Source organism: Corythoichthys intestinalis, chromosome 18 (genome assembly GCF_030265065.1).
Source record: "Corythoichthys intestinalis isolate RoL2023-P3 chromosome 18, ASM3026506v1, whole genome shotgun sequence".
NCBI classification, from domain to species: domain Eukaryota; kingdom Metazoa; phylum Chordata; class Actinopteri; order Syngnathiformes; family Syngnathidae; genus Corythoichthys; species Corythoichthys intestinalis.
This window is the reverse complement of record NC_080412.1, coordinates 42,816,844-42,822,843: the sequence shown is the minus strand read 5'-3', so window position 1 is coordinate 42,822,843 and position 6,000 is coordinate 42,816,844. Positions and strand designations below refer to the sequence as shown.

Here is a 6,000-nt window from a genome sequence, read left to right as displayed (position 1 = left end):
TGAGCATTATCTGCCAGAATATCAGGGGTGTCAATACTTTTGGCCAGCACTGTAAAATTACACCTCTTGTAATTCATGTGTTCCTATTTAATGTTAAAGGGAGATGAGGACAGTTGATTCTAATCACCTCACATTCAATATCCTTTTTGTTGACAAAACTGGTTCCATAACCCTTTTTAAGTACGCGCACCCTCCCATGACCCTCTCAGCAACCCGGCGGTATTTTAACAAGCGGGCCACGTTGAATGATTTAAAGCGGTACACCTGAAAAGTCATTTCAAGAAGAAGGCCTTGCATATAGCACATGTTTGGCAGGGAGCGACGAGGAGCGAGGGCACGTTTTGACAGATTCCTCAGCAGTATGCAGCTGGGAGGAAAGGGGCGTTCACCGGTTAGTGTCAAACAAACTGCGTTAGTCATTTCCCGTAGCGTCACCGTAACAACAAGGAAGCTTTTTAACCAAAATAAAAGCGCTTCTTTAAAAAAGCGTTAGCTTAACTCAACAGAAACTTGCAGTTTGCTATCGTTATAATGTATACGGTTTATGAGTCCGTTTACATGATGTTTAAACACCATTTTAATGTGAAAAACGACGACACTTCCGGGGTTTGCTTTTACTTCGACAGCACTCAAACGGAACCGCTTTTTTCTCGCTTACGCTAACTTGATGCCTATCGACTAACTGTCCGCCCTGCCTACCCAGAGTTCGCAGTAGAATGCGGCCGCTCTTTACACTCGCTCGCTCTTATATAACTTTAACGTGCGCGTCGAACTCGGCCGGCACTTTCCACGGGCTGACACTTTCCCACTTTTAGAGGATCCGTCGAACTCGCCTGTGGATTTCTTTCCGTGTTTTCGTCCTCTACGATTCTTAAAAGGAGAAAAAGTGGAGCGAGTTTTTCTCCGGATCGTCTCCTCCTCGACCTTGTTTATTTAGTTTAGTTAGAGAATAGTTGCTGCCGAGCGCTGGGATATATACTTGTTGACAAGCGCTTTTTCTTATTATTATTAATATTTTTTTTACCGTGTCATCTGTACGTCATGCCTCATTTTCCATATCTCATCGGGGCTGACTTTGCGTCACTCCTAGTTGTCTCCTACTGAGTTTTGACAGGACATGACCTAAACGGAGGTCTGCATCCCTCTCCATTCAACAGGTAAGCGTCACTCTCTAAAATTGAAGTTGCCATTATTTTTTTTAAAAAAAACTGTCTTTGAAAGCGTCAAATTGGTGCCATATTTAATGTTGAATAAATGGGCTGCAAAGCGTGTGAACGGTCCAGTGGAGTCAGGCAGCCAACAGGTTGCACAAATGTTGCATGACAATGCGATGTAAGCGTGGAAAACCCGATAGTTCCTATTTAAACATGCCAATGTGTGACGTATTCATGCAAAAAATGCCTTGGAACAGAAACAAGGCTGTTCCTTGCCACAATAATAAGTGCAACTAATATCTATGCAACCATTTTACATGGCGTGTTTTGCTCATTTGGATCAGATGACTTCCGGCGAGATGCAGGGTACACCCTGGACTGCTCCAACATATATAATATATACATTTTTAATCGTTATTTTGACTAAACGAAATTCTAAGCTATTAAATTGCGAATAAAAAGACAATTTTAAATGAATACGACCATAGGCGGAGTTTGACTTTTGGGGCGGGGGGGGGGGGGGGGGGGGGGGGGCATCACATGTTGATGACCTCGAAACGCAGTGTCAGCTACAAAATTAACTTACAAGAATATTTATAATAATAAGTTGACAAAGAGCGTTTTTTTGTTTCCCATCATTCTTGAGGGGAATTCTAAATCAGGCTGCTTAGGCAATACTTTTTGCCAAGATCGTCATAAGGAGTGGGAACCTCTCTGTACCTCGCAATACGATACGATTTGTGATACAAAGCTCACGATAACGATGATCTGACGATATGGCGATACAACGATTATCGATACATTGGTCAGGAAATCATTCTAGGATATTCTACAAAAAAACTAATAAACATAAAAAACAAGCTTCTGCTGTGAATTAAAATGAGTTTATCACTAGTAGACGTCCAATCCATTTGAACTGGGAGGGTGGCAGCGAATGAACATTCGTTCATTCGCTGCCAGCCCTCCCATTTCAAATGGATTGAACGTCTATGGCCGTCAGTGGCAGCCAATGCCAGGCAAAGAGGTAATTTTGGGCTATTTAAGGTCATTTACCTGTTGATTTTCAGTTACTTCCTGTTGATTTTTGGGGTATTTTATGGGTATTTCTTGTTTATTTTGTGTTACAGAACAGGGAATCGGCCAAATAAATATGCAGTGACTCAAACTGAACTGAAAACTACCTGTAAATGCCATAAAATGAACAGCAAGTGGCCTGTAAATGCCCTGAATTTTGGACAGAATGACTGAATGCTCTGGTTTCGAATGATTGAACGTTCCCAGTCTAAACGGATTGGGCGTCGAGCACCGTCAATGCAGCCTTAGCGTTAACTGAGACACTATTATGGGGGAAGATTTTGGTTGCAACATGTTGGTTCCTTTTTATTTTATTTTATTTTTGACATTGACACATTTTATAACGATATCTCGTTTCTTGGCAATATCGATAACCTATTTGGGATACAAAATATCAGGATTTATAACCATTTCGATATTTTGTCACACCCCTAATTGTCATCCATTGAATATGGTATGCCCGCCGGTGTTGTGCCAATGTAGTTACCCCAGTCTAAAATTGCATCCCCTGGGCGAAGCCATATGAAGGTAGATTTGTGTCTATGTTATTCAATAATTAAAAAAAAGTTGCTTAGCAAAAAAAAAAAAAAAAGTTGCTTCAATCAAAATATATATTATCAACCAAAAATATAAGTCACTTCAATCAAAAAAATGTGTTTGAATGCAAAAATAAATTTGAAACTAAAAAAAATTGCATGTGAAAGCTATTTTTCTTTGATTGATTTTTTTTTTTTTTTTTTAATTGAAGGTGTCTTTTTTTGATTGAAGTAATGTTATTTGTGGTTGGGCCACATTTTGGCTGGGACATTTTTGTCTTTATTATTCAATAATTAAAAAAAAAAAATGCTTCAGCAAAAAAAAAAAAAAGAAGAAAAAAAGTTGCTTCAATCAAAATATATATTTTCACCCAAAAATATAAGTCGCTTCAATCAAAAAAATGTGTTTGAATGCAAAAATAAAATTGAAACTAAAAAAAAATGCACGTGAAAGCTATTTTTCTTTGATTGATTTTTTTTTTTTTTTTTTTTGATTGAAGGCGGCTTTTTTGATTGAAGTAATGTTGATTTGTGTTTGGGCCACATTTTGGCTAGGACATTTTTGTCTTCATTATTCAATCAAAAAATAAATTGCTTAAAAAAATATATATTTTCAAAAAGAAAAATCATTTCAACCCAAAAAAAGGAAAACTTCAATCATGGGAAAGGTTTTTGAATGCTAAAAAATATTTGAGATTGAAAAACTTGCATTTGAACACTTAATTTTTCATTGAAAAAGTTTTCTTTGATTGAAACAATCCTTTTTGTGTTTGCGCCCTATTATGGGTAGGAAATTTGTGTCTAAATCATTTTATCCCCAAAAAAGTTGCTTCAATAAAAAAAATATATTTTCAATCAGAGAAAGAAATCATTTGAAAAATAAAATTGCCCTCCCCTATTTGTTTTTAATTATATGCAAAGCAAATGACCGTCTAAGCTGCTAGTCACATGATCTGTTCGAAAAATAATTTTGACCCATTATACATTTTTTTTTTGTTGTTCATTCATTTTTGTCGAAGTTTTATTGCTTTACAACTTTTTTATATATGAAAGTCAATTACACGCATTGACACTTTTCGGCCACCACGGAGGGCCTTGCCCCCCCCCTTAAAATCCGCTTATGAATACTACCAGAAATACAGTCTTATATGGCGCCCATCAACACTTCAAAGTTTACAAATAATAAATAAATAGCATTAAAAACGAGCAGCATACTTAAAAATGTCATTTTGAAATAAATGAATATGGTGAAAAAACACTCAGGTGAACTGAAGTTCCGCTCTGAGACCCCCAATTTGGCCAAATTTCAAAATTGTCGAATATGCATGTGTGATAAATCATTGGAAAGCTTAAAATCTCAATTTTCTGGGGGAAGAAAAAATTTGAACAGAAAGGCATTTAAAAAAAAAAAATAAACAGCAAAACCATAATTGGAGGTGAGAGCACTCGAGAGCATAATTAAAGACACCATGGTTTTAACGAGATATTTAGGGCTGCAGCTATCGATTATTTTAGTAGCTGATTAATCGATGAACTATTTAGTTCGAATAATAGAGTATTCGGATAAGGAACATAAAAAATGCAAATACCTGAGCTGAGCCTCAAACAGTATAAAAAAAATGAATAAATGTTGTTCAAATAATCGAGTATTCGGATAAGGAACATAAAAAATGCAAATACCTGAGCTGAGCCTCGAACGGTATTAAAAAAATAAATAATTAAATGAGGGTCTATATACAACAAAACAACAATTGGCTAACTTACATAGTAAAAGTCAGCTAGCTTAAATGCTATAAAATGCTTTTTTAAAATCCTTTTTTTTTTTTTACACAATGCTCTTAACAAATGGTTACTACCCGGGTGACGTCACATTCGCATTTGTCCCAAACCCGAGACTGGAGCCGGAAATCACTCATTTTCATGGCGCGGGATTCAAAAATTGAATATATAAAATGATCGCTTCCACACACATCCAAGCGGTCCAGTTCATTCAGGAGCATAAAACACAAACACCACGTGAAATATGAAATAAACATGATTTTTAGTGTCATACGCACTTTAATGTTATGCCAACTCTGATGCAGGTCGGACTTTCGGTAGCAATATTAGTGATGTGTTCCCCACCTCCACAGCATTGACGTCTTTTTACATTACTTACAGTGGCTGCTGCTGGTGGAGAAAAACTTGTAATATCTGTCATCTTCGAAGGGGCCTTAGGAGGTGGCATGTTGTATTTCTGTCCGGCCTGTGAATGCGTGCGTGTGTGTGTGTGTGTGTGTGTGGGGTGGGGGGTGGTGTGGGGTCAAGTCATCAGCCAATCAAACATGCGTTTAAGGGAAAAACATTCAGCAAGTGAAAAGGGGTCAATGTAAGTCTGAACATAATGAAAGTATTGTAATTCACTTAACAATATTCTATCCTTACAACATATCTTATATACCTGAAGTCATTATATAATGCAAATTAGGTTACTTAAAAGTTGGTGGGGACAATTTGAGCATCCTGAAAAGTTGCTAGTGTTACGTCCCTACCGTCCCTATGCAAACCTACGCCCTTGCTACAGAGAATGATTATAGTTTTCCTCTTTATTTAAGCTAATTTTAAGAAAAATTGATTTTTTTTTTTTTTTTTACAGTTTTCTTTAAAAAATGTATGCCAAAACAACCTAAGTTCAAAATGATCATAAATCAATAACAGAATATTTACTATTAACTACGGATGTCCCGATTGCATATTTTTGCACCCGAGTCTGAGTCACCTGATTTTGAGAATTCCGATCCCATACCGGAAAAAAATATACATATATTTTTTGTGGTTTTTATTTGAACAAAAATTCCAAACAGTTTTTTAAAGTACTTCCTCTTCCGCTTTTTCCAGGAGTGTTGCAGACTGCAAAATGTATGCAACGGGCTTGTTTGTTTGATATTCTGATAATCAAATGACTTGACACGTAAGCACACTGGTAATACTTTCATAAAGGGGAATGAACATAGCTGAATAACAAATAGTCATAGTGGGCTGAAAAGACCTAATTTTTTCGTTTCATTAAAAAAATGACTTTAACGACATGGTCAAATATACGTGGGTCATCGTGAACCATTTCGGTAACGGTAAATTTTCGGTAAACCGCCCAGCTGTACTCTACGTACAATATGAAAATATCACATATTGTGAACATACAGTAGGGCAAATAAGTATTTAGTCAACCACGAATTGTGCAAGTTCTCCCACTTGAA

General features: G+C 36.6%; 1 protein-coding gene across 2 annotated transcripts in view; it reads left to right on the top strand.

Annotated features, from left to right (window-relative positions):
• The first annotated feature begins 696 nt into the window (after positions 1-696).
• LOC130906645 (glucocorticoid receptor-like) overlaps positions 697-6,000 on the top strand; it is a 134,786-nt gene continuing 129,482 nt past the window's right edge. For both annotated transcript variants that reach the window (XM_057821171.1, XM_057821168.1), the window contains exon 1: positions 697-1,157. The gene's annotated coding sequence lies outside the window, so the exon portion shown is untranslated. The remainder of the gene's footprint in view (positions 1,158-6,000) is intronic.